Source organism: Protopterus annectens, chromosome 7.part0 (assembly GCF_019279795.1).
Source record: "Protopterus annectens isolate FY-2018-M chromosome 7.part0, PAN1.0, whole genome shotgun sequence".
NCBI classification, from domain to species: domain Eukaryota; kingdom Metazoa; phylum Chordata; order Ceratodontiformes; family Protopteridae; genus Protopterus; species Protopterus annectens.
In genome coordinates this window covers 541,368,645-541,388,651 of record NC_056739.1, presented here as the reverse complement: position 1 = coordinate 541,388,651, position 20,007 = coordinate 541,368,645, and positions in this window count along the sequence as shown.

Here is a 20,007-nt window from a genome sequence, read left to right as displayed (position 1 = left end):
ATACCATTCAGCCACTAATTCCCTTGCATGCTCATATCCATACCATAAATACAGGTAACGACACATTCTACTCCATTTGGCAATTGGTAGGTTGATTGACTTACCTTGTGGGTGTGCTAGTATTGAGGATGGTGCTGGAGGGCTCCCTATGTTGGATGCACATAGTATACTCCCTATACATGGTTGAGCACAGGTAGTGTCATGTTTGGCATACCTTTTACTGTATGTGCGAGTCAGAGAGAGGCACCATTCCCTGGGCCCCTACTGTGTCAGTGTATGTGCTATGTGTTGCCTCTCTGCCAAGGCCAAGGCATACTGAGCATTCCTCCATCTGCCTACTGGGTCAGGCTCAGGTTGTTCCTCTTCTGAGTCACTCTGTGTCTGTGCAGACCTTAGCATTGGTGAAGGTTGTGTGGACCTGCCCCGTGCTGCAGCTGTTTCTGCAGAATCATATTGTGTAGCATGGCACATACCATAACAATTTGAGTACATGTAGCTGGTGAGTACTGCAAGGCTCCACTGGATGTGTCCAGGCACTGGAACCATGACTTGAGCATTCTAAACACATGCTATATTATAAGTCTGGTCTGTGCGTGTGCCTCATTATGGCATTCTTGTTCAGGTATGTGTGCATTTCTGATGGGTGTCATCAGCCATGGCTCCAGTGCCTAACCAGCATCCCCCACTAAGTGGCCGTAAGGGTTGTCCTCATTGGCAAATCTCTGGTACACCTGCGTCAGATGCCAGACTTGGGAATCGTGATAGCTTCCAGTGCAACCAGCACACGCATTCATTATAATGCTCTAGGCATTGCACATGACATGGCAGTTGATGGAGGGGAAGCCCTTGTGGTTGATGTAGACCCTACCTTGATCACCGGGTGGTGCTTTGATGCATATGTGCATGCAGTCTATAGCACCCACTACTGCAGGGTATTCTTCTATTTGGTGGAAGAGATGCATATTGCTGGCCAATACCTCACGGGTGTTGAGGAAATATACATGCTCACTGGCATGGGATGACATGGCATCCAGGAACTGGTGGAATACTCTGGATGCTGATGCCTGTGAGATCCCCATGGTATCCCCAGTTGAGCTTTGGGAGGTACCTGTGGCTAGTATTCCTAGGCCTACACATACCTTGGTATCCACTGGGATGGGTTCCTTTCTGTTGACTCGGTGTGTCAGGCGTGGCTGGCACAGCTCAACAATTTGCTGTAGGAGGTCCCTGTCCACCCTATAGCACTCCACTATCTCCAGCTCATGTAGCCCCTGGTAGGTTACCCTGGGTCTGTACACTCTTCTCCATCTCCTCACTGTGGGTTGGTCGACAGCATTCACATCCTCACCACCCTCAGCCTCTTACACATGTTGCTGTATGATGCCTGCTGCAGCCTGTATCATTTTGTTGTTTTGTTTATTAAAAGTCCCCCTCTTGTATACACTGGTGGTGTAGAGTATGGGAAAAACCAAAGGGGAAGGTGTTTGCATAGTTTATAGTAGTGTTCTGGGCTGGGCTGGTCTGCTGCCTGTGTAATTGGCTAATTCTGATACATTTCACCTGCCAGCTATGCTGGTTCTCCTAGATTGCCTTCTTACTGCTGTTTTCTCTTCCCATTGTCTTCCTATTTAAGCCCAGGAACATGCCACACAAACACAGTACTCAAATGTGCACAGAGCTGCTATTTCTTTGTTTACTTTTTTTTCCCTTTAAAACCCTTAACTTAGACAATGTAAAAAGTGCTAGGCAGCCTCAGAAACACACCCTTGTTTAGCTCTGCTAAGCTAGGAGCAAACCTGAGTCACAGGGCTCCAATCCGCTTACAGTATGCCTGACTCACCCCCCCCCCCAATGATGTCAGCTAACTCCTAGGCTTGCACCAAGATATTCCTGCTCTTACACTGTTGAGAGCTGACTAGCATGCAGGGGAAACCTGAGATTCACTATCATTCCCCTCATTTGCATAGGATTGCCTGCTAATGCATATTTACATGTCCCACACTGAGCCTCAACCCTTGGCAACCACTATTCACTGGCCATGTTGTCTTCTGCCTGCCATTGGGTATAATGGCAGAATAGTGATTTTAGTTAGAATGCTTATTGTAGGTTTATTTTCTTATTTTCCACACGATCCCATTTGCTCGCTGCTGCTCTACGCTTAAACAGCTGAGATCCACTAAAATAAAATAAAAGTTTTTTTTTCCAAGTGTTTTCATGCCAATTGCCTTATACTTGGCCATTGGCATGCTTTCTACATGATATCCACCCTTTATTTGGAGCTATCATGGCTCCATTTTGTAATTTGCAGAAATGTACTTCGTTACTGGCGGCATACATTTCTGCAGATTACACTAGTCCTGCACGGCAGGTTTCCAGTTTCCTGGATCACAAATTCACCTCATTTGCATGGATTTCTCCTGCAAATGAAGTAATTTGTATACAGGGGCTGAGTCCATGCTGGACTAGTGCAGGAGTGCTCCTGCACTCCCCTGCAGGTTATTCCTGGATCGCACAGCAGACATATTGCCTGCTGGAGCTCCTGCACTAATCCTGCACACCGTGCAAGGCTTGCAGAATCTGGGGGATTGTTTTTCTTGATGTTAACCAGGTTGGGTTCTGTTCAGTTTGCACATATAAATTGTTCTTATCCATGGCTAAATCTTAATGTAAAGATGTTAATACTGTTAGCCACAACTTAGGTACTGCATCTGGGCCTGGGGTTTTCCAGTTAGATTTTCTTAATTTTGTTTCAGTTTCTTTGGCTGTTACTTCATCCCATTTAATATCCTATACATTTGAACTTTTTATCTTTCTTTTACTTCTTCTATCCATTCATCTTTGTCATGTTCCACATGATCTTCATATATATTTTTCCAAAATGTGTCTATTTCTTCTTTTTTGGGTGGGGTTTCTATTCCTTTTGTTTTGTTTCCCAGTTCTCTATGAAACCTTTTTAGATAATCAATAACTTGTTTATTTTGTACTTTTCCTTTATATTTATCTGCATATCTTCTAAGTGTTTCTACCTGTGCTGATATCTTTAGTTTGTAATTTGCAATAGGGTACAATGGATCCTGATCTGTTCTGATACAGTTCATTGCTCTTATCACTTCTATCCTTCTGAGTATTTTTGTCAATCTGTTCCCTCTTCCTTACTCTTCTAACAGTGACACTTTGATTTCTCCCCTCCTTTCCCTTACTGCCCATGTTTTTGTGGTAAGACTTTATCTGTTATTAATTTAGCTGCACAGTAATATATCCTAATTACTTCTGTTATATCACATGAATTTCTAAAAATAGTCTTGATTACTGTTACTTTGTTTTATCAAACTTCTAACATTTTGGGTCTTATTGACTTTCAGTAGTCTACTTCTTTCATTGATCTTAGTATGTCTATCCATCTCTATTAAATCAAGCAATTCTTCCCTTAAATCATTTTCTCCTAACCTAATGGCACATTCTTTGTTGTCCATTTCCTGGGGGCATTCTACAGAAATTTCAAAAAAATCTTCCTGTGCCATATTCTCTTCAGCTTCACAGTGTCATTCATTATTCTTTCATATGGGAACTCACTGGCTTAGCACTCCACAACAGTGACTGAGTCAGAGTTGCCACAGTTCCTGTTTCTTCCCTTGCTGTGCAACTCCAGCTGAACTTTTGTAGTGGTTTCTTCCTGAAAGCTATAAAGTATCTCCATATAACAACTGATCAGAGATACTTTTTACTCCACTGGTTTCTCAATTTGGGGATTCATTATTCTACCATGCTGTAATGTTATCAGAATTAAAATTTCTACATTAAATCTTTCACTTTGCAGGTAATCCATGACTCCAGTCTCTATAGCTTTAACTTCCCTATTGCTAATCCTCCTGATTACTTTTCCCACTTGTTTTCTTATTTTTTGTATTGTAAATTTTTTCATATGTGCTTGCATTTTTCTTCAGATATTTTTGGTGCTGTTTTTTTGTATTGATTAGTTTTGTCTTCTCCTTTCCATAAATATTGTACCATATTAAGTCTCTTTTTCTTTCCCATGTCTATATTTCTTCTTCAGATATCTCCTGCTCCTCATGTTTCTCCTTACTTGGGGGACTTATTGTTTCATCATGCTGTGACATAACCTGCGTTAGATTTCCTACACTAAATCCATCACTTCACATGTATACCATAACTTCAGCTTCCATTTCTTTTAACATCTACTTTACTAATCTTCTGTTCTTCAGTCCCCCTCGATCTTATTTTTTTGTATTGTGAAATTTTCCATATATTGGTGCCGTTGCCTGCATTTCTTTTAGAATATCTTTGAAACTGCTTTTTTGTACTAATTAATTTGGCTTTTTTCCTTTGCATAAATATTACACCATATCAGTTATTTTCTTTCTTTCCCATGTCCATATTTCTTTTTTATACCTTTAAAAAATCTCTGTATTCCATTCTTTACATTTTTGCACTTCTTTATTCGCTTCTTTTTACAATTGGGCCAAGGTGTCTTCATTCTTTCATGAATCTGTTACATTAATGAACACAAATTTGCATTTGAAGTTTTTGAAGGTTTTTCCTTGTTCAACTATTTTTCTTTCCTCTAATTTCTTAGTCTTTTTCTATATCTTCTGTTTGGAGAATTTTAGCTTTTTGCATGATAGTAACGATACATCATTTCTTTCTTATCCTAAATAGACAACTCTATCATCTTTATGGCTGTTTTTTGGCCTGGGAGTTTTTGTGATTCTTGTGGACTACTACTTCCTTCTACAACAGGTGGGCCATCCTCTCCATGGGCCCATTGTAGGAATGTTTATGTGTCTTGTCCCACTATGAGAGCCTGTAGATGTGAGAGCAATAAGCAAAACAGTTTTCTAGTTAAGACCTTCAGATCAGCCTGAGTGGCAGGTTCAAAATGTGGTTAGATCAATTTGACAGAACATAGTTGAGGTCCCACAAAGGAGGAATTGTATGCAAGGGGATCTCATATGCATCTCTCCTTTCAAGAACTGTTTCACCGAAACAGAAAAAGAAAGAGGTGGACTCATTGGCAGAGAAGCAAAGATAGCCACTAAATGGACCTTAATTGATGCATATGATAAGCCATCTTGAAATATCTCACACAAATATTTCAAGAGCAGAGAAATTTTAACCTCAAGAGACCCTCTGTTCCCATTTAGATACCACTTAGAAAGCCTCATCTATTTGTAAACATAAGATTTTCTTGAAGCATGTTTCCTTGCCTCCTTTAAGACCTGCTGCACATCTTCATGAAACAGGTACCTAAACAGAGACAAGAGTAAATCATCCAGACTGTTAGGTGTAGTTGCTCTAAACTGCAGTGTGCCAATCATCCATGAGACTGTGTGAGTAAATCCAAAGCATGTGGAAGTCTCTAGTAATTGCCCCTGGCCAATACCATTAGAAGAGAAAGCCAAGATTGTCTGAGCTAATAGGAGGTTACCATAATGATTCCTGGCATTTCTTTTTGAACCTTCAGAAGTACCTTGTGAATTAGTGGAAAGAGTCGAAATACATACTGGAACACCCCCGCCCAAGAGAATGAGAATGTGTTCATCTTCCAAGAACGGCTGCAAGATGGCAGGAAAAGAATTTCTCCATCTGTTTTGAAAGGAAGCAAACAGATCTATTTGAGGTGTTCCCCACATCTGGATTAGATCCTGGAACCCCACTGCCTTTGAGTTGCCACTTGGGTATGTCTTCCCATGATCTGCTTAGTCTGTTTGCTATGTTTTGCTCTGATAGGAAGTATGATGCCTGAAGAGTTAAAGAATGCTGTAAAGCCATCTCCCAGACCATCATTGCTAACTGGCACAGAGGTTATGACCTTGTACTCACTTATTTGTTATTCATTGTTTGTTGGGGTACAACGTCACTGTGATGTTGTCCATAATCAATGAAGAGGACCCAGATTCCATAGTTGGTGAAGAACCTTTAAAGTGTGCATCACTGCCAACATTTCCTTAATGCTGATATGCTTCTGTGCATCCTTGTTCACCCAAGTGGCCTACACTTGTACTCCCACTGGCACACCTCCCCAAGTGAAGTCAGATTTGTGCCAGAATAGGAAGGAAGAAGGGATATCCTGGATAGATACTCAACTGTGCTCTCCACACAGTAACTCTCATCTGATGAAGGACAGCATCGATAACTGAGATTTCCGGTAATGCAGGTGTTGAGTTCAACATTTCCAGACATACCACTGAGTTTTCCTTAAGTGGAGATAGACCAAAAATATCATGAGTACCATGGACACCATAAGTCCTAGAATTTTTAGTAATTCTGTTGCTGAGGTGAAGTTCCTCCTGGAGAATTCCTGAAACACCATCTGGTAAGACAGGACATTGTCTAAGGAAAGGCCATTCTTTTGTCAGAGTTAATTAAGCACCCCAGGATGACAAAACTTTATGAGGGTGTCAGGCATGACTTCTAAAGATTCAACTTAACCTCTAGGTGGAAGAATAAGGTTGAGTCTTTCTCTAGTGATTCCAAATCCCTGAATACAGACTCTGCATGGATCAGCAAGTCATCCAAGTAAGGAAAAATGTGAATGCCAAGAGTCTGGCAGTGAGTCACTACTGCAGTAAAGCATTTGGTAAGTATTTGAGGCACAGTAGATAGCCAAAAGGTCAGCACAGAAAACCGATAATGCAACCAGGCACAACAAATCTTGGCTATCTCTTGAAGTGATGACCAATAGGTATATGATGATACATGTCCTTCAAATCCAGGGTCACCATGAAGCAGCAGTTCTGCAAAAGAGGAAGCATTGTCTGCAGAGTGAGTATCTTTAAAATGATAACCTTGACAAAGGTATTCAGAAAGGATTGGTCCAACACCAGCCTCCACAGCAGCTATATTTTGAGAACCAGGAACATTCTGGAGTAGAAACCTTTTATTCTTTCCAAAGGAGGGACCGGTTTCATGACACTTTAGTCCAGCATTTGTTGGAGTACAGGAGGGAATAACAAGGTCTGGTCTGGTGGATGAGGGGGCACCCACTTGAAATGAGACAGATGTTCCTTCCACTGCCACCTGTGCCACCAATGTTTGAGAGAGTGACCAGGGAAGGATGGGTACTGTGCCTTACAATAGTCATAAGTTGGAAGGGAAGTGGTTATCATTTTTGGGAAAGGAACCTCTCTTGTTAGGTTTGATTGAGTTCTCATCCTGCTATTTTCTTTTGGTGCCTTGTCTTTTGTTTGGCTGGGACTTCTGTTTCTTGGAATGCTGAAAATTATCCTGCTTAATGGAAGGAGACTTGGGAATGTGAAACATCTTAGATACCTCTTGCATCAGTTCATAACTGTTACCCCAGTGTTTAAAGATCTGATTAGCTGCTGTAACACACACAATTAGAATCAAGTGGAGGGTTCACAATTCCATTTTTGAACTCATCAGAAAAGTTTTGACTGTGCAACCAGGAATACCTCCCTATCACCACAGGCATTGCTGCATTTCTAGAAATAGAATTGGCCTATTCCAAGGCACGTTTTAAAGCATGTTTAGACACGAAAAACATTGAACACAAACTCTTTGACATTGCCTTTTGCTCAGCAGGTAATGATGCAGTGAATTAGTCTAAACTGTACATACACCTCAACATAAACTTCCACATAAAAACACTGGCAGTTAAGCACTTTAAATGCTACTGTGCTGGATAGCCCCAGATTCTTTCTTCTGATATTCTAGCCACTCGTGTAACTTATCTGAATGGACTGGGTTTGATAGAAACATAACCTGGGATTCAATAATGCATTCACTAAGTGTACACCATTCTGAGTGAACAGACAACACAGACATAATTCTTCCTCCTAATTTTACTTTTCCTACTGATATACTTGCAGCTTTAAATATTGACTAGGATTCATAAACGTTACTACAAACAGTAGACTACATGTACACTTAATCTTTCTAAGTGACTAGAAAGCACAAAAAATGTGATAAGAATATTCTTGAATACATATAGTGCACACTTAGTGTAGGCTTTATTGAATCTTGCCCATAGTCTTTTTGTTGGAAGATATTGCTGGTGATGCAATAGTAGAATCTGAAGACAAGGTAGCTTGGAGACCATGCATGGTTGAGCACGCCCTGCATTTCCTAAACACTTTTTTAGGCAAAGAGTTGAGAATTTCAAGCTTTCTTAAAAACATCCTCCATCATGGAGATTAATGGAGGAAAGTTCACCACATCTGGGGGTCTCATCCTGCAAAAGATTATATACCCTGATGACCTCAGGAGCAGCAGAAGATTGCTCCCAATTAAGCGACTTATACCCTTTTTTAATAAAGCCTCCATCACTGAGATTAATGGAGATAATGTTGTCATGTACGTGGCCTCATCCTTCAAAAGATTATATAGCTTGTTGACCTCAAGAGCAGCCAGCGATTGCTCTCATTAGGATACAGCCCTAAATCTAGCAAACATTTGGGAAAAAGAAAACATCTGTTTGGTTTTCTGCACTTGTTTATCCTCAGAGGATACTGACTGCTCAATCTATTGACACTTCTGAAACATCAGATTCTGAATCCCTTTAAAAACTGAGATTCCCTGGATGGTTGAAATGGTGTCTGAGCCCCAATGTTTCTCATTACCCAGGTTTGCACCCTGTAATCAACTGCCTGAACAATGGAGCTAGCCATAGCCATAGCTACCAGCTCAGATGCAAACTCAGTCAGAGACTGTTGCCCTATGATGTGGTGGGTCTTCTGTCTTATTTTTTGCATGCATTACACTAGTGGGATAATGCCTAGGGAGGGGGAAGCATAGCAACACTGGCAACAGATTCTGCACCCCTGACTTCCCTTGTACCTAAAGAGTTTGGTTCTCCTGTACCTCAACCAGGTACTGGTACAGCCTGGAGGATATGGGATGTGTCTTACCCTTGTGTCATGCACAGTTGTGGTATTAATACCACACCAGGGGATAGGGAGGCAAAAGAAGGTGAGTTGCGAAATATTATGCCTAAGGCTACTGTGGAGTCATAAGCCATAGGCTGAGGCATATTTATTGACTTATTTCTATGTTTGTTAGGTGCTGAAGGGGTAGATGGGGGGAGCTTATCTGAATCCATCAGATCAGTGGACAAGAAACTATCCCGCTCAATACCAAATACTGGTTGCAAGGTCAGCCCAGTAAAAGGATGGACAAGTCCTACTATTCTCCCACTAAACAGCAACTTAAATACTATTACTGTAGAGATACTAACCTAAACACTACACTGAGAAAATTACGGTATTTTAAGAAACATAGTTCAAAGCATAAACTATATGTCACAAAATGTCCCTAATTTTAACAAAGACTGGTTTCAGCACTAAATGGAGTGAAACAGCCTAAAACAGTATTAAGAAATACATCATAAACTGATGAAAAAATATTTAATATACAAAATGGTGCCAAAAGCAATCTGAAGTCTATTTCTGCAAGGGGTTACTATTCTGAAATCTGCAGCAAAGAAAATGACAGCTTCAGTAACACACTTCCAAGCAAAGAATGCAAGCACAAAAGTCCCTTAATTTTGTAAAAAAAAAGGCTAATACCAATCTAAATGAATTGTTGCAGGCTAAAATGAAAAATTCTTGTCAGAAATGTTTAACATGAAAAATGGCACCAAACTTCTGATTTAAATGAAAAAAATCAATAAAAAATGCTGTAGTCCTGAACAATAATCTCAAACCAATCATAAGCCCAAAGAAAAACTACAGTAAGTTTTTCTGTCAAAACTTCCACATGAAGCTTTTAATCACAGCATAGGCCTTACTGTGGTAGCCAAAGTAAAAACAGAAACGTATACAAAATTTCTAATCAGAAAAAAAGTCAAAGTAGCAGAATATGCTATTCAGGCATGGATAGAAAAAGGCAGAGGGTAGAAATAAAACCCAGAATGGTTTCTTATCTGAGCTTAGCAGCTGAAAATCCAGAAAAAGAAATAGTCTTCTTAGAGGTCCTTCTCTTACTGTAGCACATAAAACTGGAAATGGTTCTCTTTGCGGATCTGAAAGGCTGTCCTTGTACTCTCAGATTATTGATCCATAAAGCCCACAGACAGGCAGGGGAAGGATTTCTGAGCTTTAGTAGACTGCCAAAGATAGAGTAGGAGGGCAAAACCACCCATATGACAGCAAGGCAGACTATTTGTTGTACACCAACTTTATCCGGCTTTTGAGATAAGCTGCCAGAACCAGAACTTTGACAAGTTAAAGTATCACCGTTATATCTGAAAATGTTTCAGTCTTACCAATTCTCCCACCTAATTTTAGTAACTATTTTCTAATTCTTACTACCTGGAAGTTTAAAACTGAAAAACTACCACCTAGACTCATATTAACCCATATCATTCTCAAAGCCAGTGAGTCTCTATGGGAAACAGAGTTGCAGCTTAGACTGAGAATAGGAACACAAGTGTCAAAATCCAGCAACAGTACAGTCAGTCTTCTATAATACATTAATGTCTATACGCTGTAAACTATTCCCCTCTGCAGCAAGTCTCCAGTAATTAAAACAAAACTCCATGCTTAACAGGCAATTTAACAATGCAACTTAAAACCAGGGGCAAAGTGTAGATAGACTAGAAAAGAGACCTTGATAATCAAGGTCTATATTATTTCTTCAACAGCTTAGGTTGTTGAATGCTCAATTATTGACACCTAATCATCAAAGTTTCAAAATCGCGAATGGCCATATAAGTGAATTCTTTCCTTGGGAAGGAATTTGCTTGGCCGTTATCGGGGATTTGCCCTTTTCCCAATGTAGAGAGATCTCAGAGTTGATATATTTAGTTAGGGGGAGTGTAGGGGCCAAAGCCCCCACTATATTTAGGTGGAAAAGTTAATTTTATCTCCGGGTGGCCTAGCAAATTCTTTCCCTAAGAAAGAATTCACGTATATGGCCGCTCGTGATTTTAAAACTTTGATGCTTAGGTGTTGATCATTAAGCATTCGACAACCTAAGCTGTCAAAGAAATAATATAGACCTGATAATCATATTAAACAAAATATTTTTGAAGTCTAAGAAAAGGCACTTGAATAAACACCAACAACTATGAAATCACTCACTCATGCTCTCTGCAAATATACTCATTGTATCATAAATTTCTGGGACACCATTAGAAATACAAGGGCCAACACACAATATTTCCAAAATATTCCTTCAATGCAGAGATCATCATAAAAATATTAATGAACTGAAATACAACATATGTATGTTAAAATATTGAACTGCCATAACATCTAATGGCAGATTACTGAAAGACAAAATATCAAAATGGTGCTTTTCATCAACAAATGGGTAAGAAAACAAACATTTTTTTTTCAGGAAAGGCCGCCTGCACCCTCTGTATATTCTCTGCATATCATACATATCAATGCTGACATCACTCCACATTGGGGTAAGGACAGACAACTGACCCCAAGAAATGTTGGCATTCTGGTATAAAGCTGGTTCTATATTCTGTCTTTCAATAATCTGACAATGAATGTTATGGCAGTATGGTAGTTCATCAGGGACCCAGTACTACATACACTTCTCTTTCAAGATCAAAAACTTCTTTAACAACATTCTCCTGCCCACCCAACAAACCTCTCTAAAGGAAAACATTTCCTGCCACCCTTCTATCTCAAAATATTCTCTAAAAACATTTTCAGGAACTGTTTGACCACCACAGTGACTGAGTACTGGTCAGTTGCCAGGTTCTCTCCTATAGCCAGATGCATAGGTAAGGGCAGCTGCCCATGGCACAGTATGTTAGATGGTGGAATCAATAGATACAAATCTGCCTTTAGTGTATTACTGGCATTAAAGATGAATACAGATAAATCATTTGTGGACTGGACTACTATTATTTGTATTTATCTAGAGTCAATCTTACAATTTCTCAGATTTCAAATGCACACTTTAGGCAAAAGATACTGTATTTACAAGAAGATATAAATCACCTAATACATTAATAAACAGCTATAGGAGGATTTTCCCTTTCTAATAATGCAAGTGTTAATACCCAAAAGCCTGCTGACCTGATATTAGGAACTCACAACAGACTGCATAGGATGAGCCTTTAAACATTAAAGGTCCAGAGATAATACTCATACTCATAACTGAGGCATTCAAATCAGCAAGTCAACAAAGTTCTAAAGCAAATAAAAGCATCTTGCATCATCTCCCATGAGCTTACTACTGGAGCTTGGATATCAATAGCAAAAAAGGTCCTCTTTCCATGTCTTGAATATGGAGAACCAATAATTTGGCTTAATTCCCACCAAATTATTGTTACCCTTTGAACAATGAAGAACAATATACTCAAATGTATTCCTATAAGAGGGAATGCCATTGTAATATAATACAGAAAACATAAACTTACTTAATCATAATTTCAATGCTTGCAATATAAAAACACTATAAAGAGAAACATTATCATTTAAACCAGGGAATAGTGTAGATTTTACTAACAGCTGCCACCACAGTTCCTTATATTCCAAGGTAGTTTGCCAGTCTCTCCCTTTCAAGAATATCACCCTTTCAAGTACAAAAACATAAACTTATTAAGATTAGTACATGACAATGAATGTTTAAATAAAGCCCTCGTGACCAAACTACACCAACCGTGGCTAAATCCAGCATTACCCACACCCAGCCGTGGGTTATTGCTATAATATACAATAAAGACATAAACAAAAAAAGATATAAACTCATGGTACTTCTTGGGTGATAAGACATATACATTAAAGAAAGTTAAACAGAATGATCCATTTCAATATTTTAGTGAGAAATATTTTTGAACTTTGTATCCTAAGGAGTGAGTAAATAGTGAAAAGGTCTGGAGGAAAGAACAGGATTAAGGGAAATATGTAAAGTTTTATGGTTAGTGAGAAGAGGGGAAATATGGAATATAGAATATCTTGAAGGTAAGTGAGAGGAGGAGGAGAGAAAATGGAAGATGCAAGTGATGAGAGAGAGGTTGAATAGAGGTAGTATATAAAAGTGTTTTGTATGTATGAGGGTCACTTCACAGATCTGAGTGTATACAGTGTTGCCAATTGAGGTAGTCTTTCTAAGGCAAAGCTCAGACAGCTGTGATGTCAGAACCTCATTTTTGTATTGTTTAAGCTGGGTTTTGAAATTTATCATTCTGTCTGTTAATTTTAGTGAATGTGAAATGGAATTTCAAAGTTTTGGAAATAGTATGAGTACAACCTGTCTCTTGCATTACTGGTGGATTTACTGGTAATTAGTAGGGATCTGTCATGGGTTGTAGGTCTCTGATACAGCAGCAAGGCATTTGCCTGGGTTATAGATAAGCTTATTGGCTTCTCACTAATTGTGAGAAGGTTAAGTAGTGGTGAAATTCTAGTCAGGTTTGTATTTTTAAGCTTGAGCAGTGGTGGGTTTTGTATAAGGCATTTGCAGTGAACTTGGCTATTTTGTTATAGCATGCTACTAATTTTGTCAGTTTTATTTAGGTTTTTAAGAATAGGCAATACATACAGGAGAGATGGGAGTAGGTAAGTAACAGCAATACATTTTCTAGGAGTGTCTTTTTTGTTTATAGTAATGATGTGAAGGAGTTACAAGTTGTTACCTTGTTTGACCAAAGATGGTGAACTATGATGGGCAAAGCGAAGCCAGAGGAAACTCTGGTGGAGATCTGCAATGGTCTTGACATGCAAATTTGCCATCTTACCTGGGCATGGGGGTGAAAGACTAATTGAAACATCTACTAGCTGGCTCACTCTGAAGTTTTCGTCAGGATAGCTGGCAGTTGGTGGATGGAGTTTTATCTGATAAAGTGAATGATCTGAGGTCTTTGGGCTGAAATTATCTCAACCTATTCTCAAACTTTAAATGAGTTTTGTTTGTGTCTTTCGGCTTTTCCCGGTTAGGGTTCACCACAGTGGAACTCCGATCCGTTAATGATTGGTAGCTGATTTTTACATGCCGAGTTACCAGCCCTGACGCACAACCTTCAACGAAGGTACGCCCATTCACACATGTCTCCACGCAGAAGACACTCTAGCGCTGAGAATTGAACCGGACAGCGTCTTACTGTGAGGTGACAACGCTACCGCAGCACCACCACCGTGGGTATCTCAAACTTTAAATGAGTAAGAAGCCCAAATCACTGGCTTGGAGCCAGGCATGGAATGTGAGTGCCAGGTGGGCCACTTTTGGTAAGCAGAACTGGCACTGTGAGATGAACCGAATGGCAGTTAAGCCACCTAATGCTGACGTTCATAAGACCCAAGAAAAGGTGTTGGTTGATACAGCTAGCAGGATCGTGGCCATGGAAGTTGGAATCCACTAAGGAGTGTGTAATAACTCACCTTCCAAATCAACTAGCCCCGAAAATGGATGGCACTGGAGCATCAGGCCCATACCTGGCTGTCACTGGTATTGGAAGCTGAAGGGACTATGCTGTGATGTGTAGGAGGGCTGCTGTGTTAACACTGAAGCCCAGGGTGAGGGCCTGGGTGGACCTGCTGTAAGTGCAGATCTTGGTAGTAGTAGAAAATATTCAAATGAGAGCTTTGAAGGCCGAAGTGGAGAAGGGTTCCATGTGAACAGTAGTTTAACATGGGTCAGTTGGTCCTGAGAGATAAGCGAGCACCATTCCATCACCCTTGGCTGATCAAAAGGGAGTTGAGTTCAGATCCCCAAATCTGGAGCAGAGGAGATGGGTGTTTCTTGGTGTCCAGTCCAGTGATGCAGATGATCCCAGAGAAGCTGGTGGGATCTGCTGGTGGCATCCCCTGGGAGAGTTCTCTTTTTCTTTGGCAAGTAGTGGACCCTGTGGTGTAGCGGTTTACATTGTCACCTCACAGCAAGAGGTTCCCTGGTTTGATTCTAGGCTGGGGTGCTTTCTATGCAGAAGCTGCATATCTTCCTTGTGGCCATGTGGGATTCCTTCAGATGCTCTGGTTTCCTCCCACATTCCAAAGACATGTAGTAGGTGGATTGGACATTCTAAATTGGCTGTAGGTGTGAGTGTGTGTGCGTGAATGAGTGGTATGGATAAACTACCATGGCAGGCTTGCCGCCCAGCAGTGTGAACAGTTGCTCAAGATGATTGTCACTGTCAAAGTGATACCCTGACCCCATGTGCAAAATGGGGAAAAGGGTTTGAGGATTGAGCTTGTCTAACAAGTATGGAGCTGACCTGTTTTTTTTTTTCAAGAACATAAAAACACCTCCAAATTCAGTGCATTATTCTAATGCTATGGGCCTTTACAAGTTATAGGCATTTAAGCTCTGCACTGATGGAGTGCTTTCACTGATCTTAAACCATGTCTCTTTGACAATCCACATAGCAACGTTTTCCAGGGTAAGTAGTTCTTGCAGGGTATGGATGTTTTTTTTGCTAAGTCACCTAACATTTAGCAGCAATACCTTAATGCTCTCCAGTTTCTGTTTAGCTATGTTGGAAGCTTTAGAAGACTGACATTGCCATTATGGCAGTAGATAAAGCTTTGCTCAAAATATGGTGTTTTGCAAGCTGTGCAAAACCTTTGATGTTGAGAAACTGCATACCTTCATTGTATCCATGTATTTTCTCTGACTATATAACTCATTTGGTCTCTGAAAAGTCAAACTAAATCAACTCAAATAGGGGGGCAGGTGAGTTCTAGAAATAAGAGAAGCAGGGCTCCTACAGTATTAGATACCACTGATTGGATCCCACTATATACTCAAAACAACCTACCCCAAACTCTGTCTTTTTTCGCAAACTAACATATGCATTTGGGACTCATGTTTCCTGTAACACTGAGGAGACTTAGAGGGCAATACTGCCTATGTCTAATCAAAAGCCTTAAACATGTGATGAAACAGAGAGCTATAGCCTGGAAGATCTTGAAAGCTAAATCAGCAATTCTAAAACTACTTATATTAGTGACAGACAGGTGTCTCTAGGTACAAGCCCTAAGCACTTCTGGCAGTCTTTCAAAGAAGTAATTGGCCATACCACAGATAAAACACTCTGTCTGTTATTTATCACAGAGGACTATGACTATGAGCTGTTAGCAAGTTACTTCCCCTAGTACAAGGTTTGATTCCTTCAACCTTTATTTGCATACCATTTGTCTGTGAACAAGTTACATAGCCAGAAACTGCTTTGGTTCAATTGGGAAATTGTACTAGGTACCTTAATGGATTAATGCATTAATGGACTTAATGCCTAGTGACTACCTATGAACCATAACAAGCTTAGCAGGAAATATTTAGTTTGACACTGAATATAAGCCTAGCCTGCTTACAGCTGTAAATGTCATTATTAATGAGATAACCTCTACTACTCCTTCAACTACTGACATGCCAAACACAAATAAACTTTATCCTCTGTAAAATCAATGTTCAACCTTTCCATTACAAAAAAGATAAGCTAGATAAAAACAGCAGGCACAAGACTCAGAAAGCCCCATCCAGCATTCCTGAGAATGACTAAAAAATTGCTAAGCCTCTTATTTTTCTGACAACACCTTTCAAACACATAACTATAATCCCTCTTTCGAAACTGGTTACTGCAATGGACTTAAGAACTATAGATCCATTACACTCCCCCAAAGTCTTTGAAAAGTTAGTTTAAAATAAATGTGCTGTCACATAAATAAGTATGGACTTCTGTCTGATGAGCAGCATAGGTCAGAAAGCACCACCTGATCACTGCTCTACACACAGTAGCCTATGTCAGCTGTCACAGTATGAATGATACTGCAATAAAATTAGTAGGTATTTTCTTTGACATGACAAGGGCCTTTGAGACTGTTAGGCACTTACTCACAATCGCTGAATAAACTGTCTAGCCCTAATTTTAGACAAAACAATTTTATGACTAAAGAATTACTTCTCACAAAGGACTTTTACGTACTGGCAAATTCCCATCTCTCTAATGCCGACACATAAACCTTTGTTGTTACACATGGATTTAGATACGGGGCCACTTGTATTCTCTCTTTTTCTAAATGATTGAGCACATGATCTCTATTTTCTAAAACTGGTTCTCAGTGGCGATGACATACTCATATAATGTTCTGACAAACCCCTCACTAGCCTCAAAGAAAAATTACAGCATGACGTCATGAAACTAAATGAACTCAAAGGATGACTTCTAATCAACTTAGCAATAACATATCGAAATCAGGAATTGTTCTCCTTGGAACTTAATTTCTAGCAAAGTGGCTTCCTCTCATTGTAAGAGATCTTCTGGAAAAAATGTGTACCCATAGTACCCTGAAATAGGTAGGACTGAAATTAGAGCCTTGTCTAACCTTTAAAAAGTATAAAGGATCATCTTTTAATAAGGTGCTAGGACAACTCAAACTTTGCTACAGAATTTCACACTTGCTCTCACCAGCTTCGTGACAAGCAAAATCAAGAAGCATGTTGATCCTAAAGTCATCCCAAAATTAGGTAAACTAATACTTGTATTCTTAGGTTACTACTTATCCCTTGTAACCTTTCATTCTACACACAAAATCCATATATTCTCATCTGTGGAAAGCAAAATTAATAGGTACATGCACCCAATAATGTGAACTACTGAAAAGATTTGAAAGGCTTCCTTTACTAATCTTTTCAGAATTATTAATCTCCAATATAGTATTCCACTCAAAAACTTGACTAGCTGTTAAGGAGCAGACATATACACCAACAGGCTCATATGATGATACTATCCCCTGGATTCTCAAATGCTTGCACGGAGTGCAAGATCGGTGCAGGAGCACAAGCAGGCAATAGGTCTGCCGTGCTATCCAGGAACAGCCTGCAGGAGTGTGCACGAGCGATCTTGCACTGCTCCTGCATGGACTAAGCCGTGGTATGCAAATCACCCCATCTGCAGGAGAAATCTATGCAAATGAGGTGATTTTGCATCCAGGAAGCTTGCAACAGTCCTTGCAAGACTAGTGCTAACTGCAGAAATGTATTCGGTTAGTAACCGAGTACATTTCTGCAAAATCCAAAACAGAGCTATGACAGCTACAAATAAAGGCTGCATATCATGTAGTAAGTATGCTAATGGGCAAGTATAAGGCCAATACAAAAATCAACTTTTATTATTTTGTAGCCAATCTTGGCTGTTTAAGCGTAGGGCAGTGGTGCGCAAATGGGATCAGGGGGAAAATAACAAAATGAACCTAAATTAAACATTCTAACTAAAATCAGTATTCTGCCATGAAAGTCAATGACAGGCAGAAGACAACATGGCCAGTGAGTAGTGGTTGCTAAGGGGGGAGGCTCAGTGTGAGACATGTAGCTATGCATTAGCAGGCAATCCTATGCAAATGAGGGGAAGGATAGTGAATCTCAGTTTTCCCCAGCATGTGAGGCAGGTCCCAACAGTGTAAGGGTAGGAATAGCATGATGCAAGCCTAGAATTTAGGTGACATCATGGGGAGGTGTTAGGCATACTGTAAGCGGAGTGGAGCCCTGTGGCTAGGGTATCCCCCTAGCTTAGCACATCTAAGCTAGGGGGTGTGTTTAAACATGCGTAGCACTCTTTAGAAAGCCTAAGCGGGTATGCACGCCACGCATATGTTTTACAGGAAGACAAAAGAAGTTAAACCAGGAAATAGCAGCAGTGTGCACATGTTAGCACTCTGTTTGCGCGGCGCGCACACGGGCTTAACCAGAAAGGCAATGGGAAGGGAAAAAAGAGTAGGAAGGTAATCAAGGAGAACTAGCTTAGCTGGTAGGTGAAATGTATCAGAATCAGCCAATTACACAGGCAGCAGACCAGCCCAGCCCAGAACACTACTATAAACTAAGCAAACACCTTCCCCTCTGGTTTTTCCCACATTCTACACCACCAGTGTATACAAGCGAGGAAATCTTAACAAACAAACCTACAAAATGAGAAGGGCTGCAGCAGGAAACATAGAACAACATGTGCAAGAGGCTGAGGGTGATGAGAATGTGAATGCTGCCGAACAACCCACAGTGAGGAGACGGAGAAGAGTGTACAGACCCAGGGTAACCTGCCAGGGCTACATGAGCTGGAGATAGTGGAGCACTATAGGGTGGACAGAGACCTCCTACAGCAAATTGTTGAGCTGTGCCGGCCACACCTGACACACCAAACTGAGACCAAGGGGAACCCATCCCAGTGGATACCAAGGTATGTGTAGGCCTAGGTATACTAGACACAGGTACATCCCAAAGCACAACTGGTGATATCATGGGGGTCTCACTGGCATCAGCATCCAGAGTATTCCACCAGTTCCTGGATGCCATATCAGCACATGCCAGTGAGCACGTATTTTTCCTCAACACCCATGAGGTGTTGATGAGCAATATGTGTCTCTTCCACCAAATAGCAGAATACCCTGGGATAGTGTGTGCTATAAACTGCACGCACATATGCATCAAAGCACCACCTGGTGAGCAGGGTAAGGCTTACATCAAATGCAGGGGCATCCCCTCCAACATCTGCCAGGTCATATGTGATGCCCAGGGCATTATAACGAATGTGTGTGCTGGCTGCCCTGGAAGCTATGACGATTCCCACATATGGCATCTGACGCAGCTGTACCAGAGATTTGCCAGTGGGGACATCCCCTACGGTAACCTAGTGGGGGATTCTGGGTACACACTGGAGTATGGCTGATGACACCCATCAGAAATGCACACACACCTGAACAAGAATGCCATAATGAGGCACACGCACAGGCCTGACGTATACTAGAGCATGTGTTTGGGATGCTCAGGTCACATTTCCAGTGTCTGGAAACATCTGGTGGAGCCTTGCAGTATTCAGCAGCTACATGTGCCCAAATTGTTATGGTATGTGCTATGCTACACAATATGATCCTGCAAAACAGCTGCAGCAGGAACAGCATGGGGCAGGGCCACACAGCCCTCCACCAATGACAAGGCCTGCAGAGGCACAGAGTGACTCAGAGGAGGAACAACCTGAGCCTGCCCCAGTAGGTAGATGGAGGCGTGCCCAGTATGCCGAGGCTGTAGCAAAGAGGCAATGCATAGCATATGCACTGACACAGTAGGGACCCAGGGAAT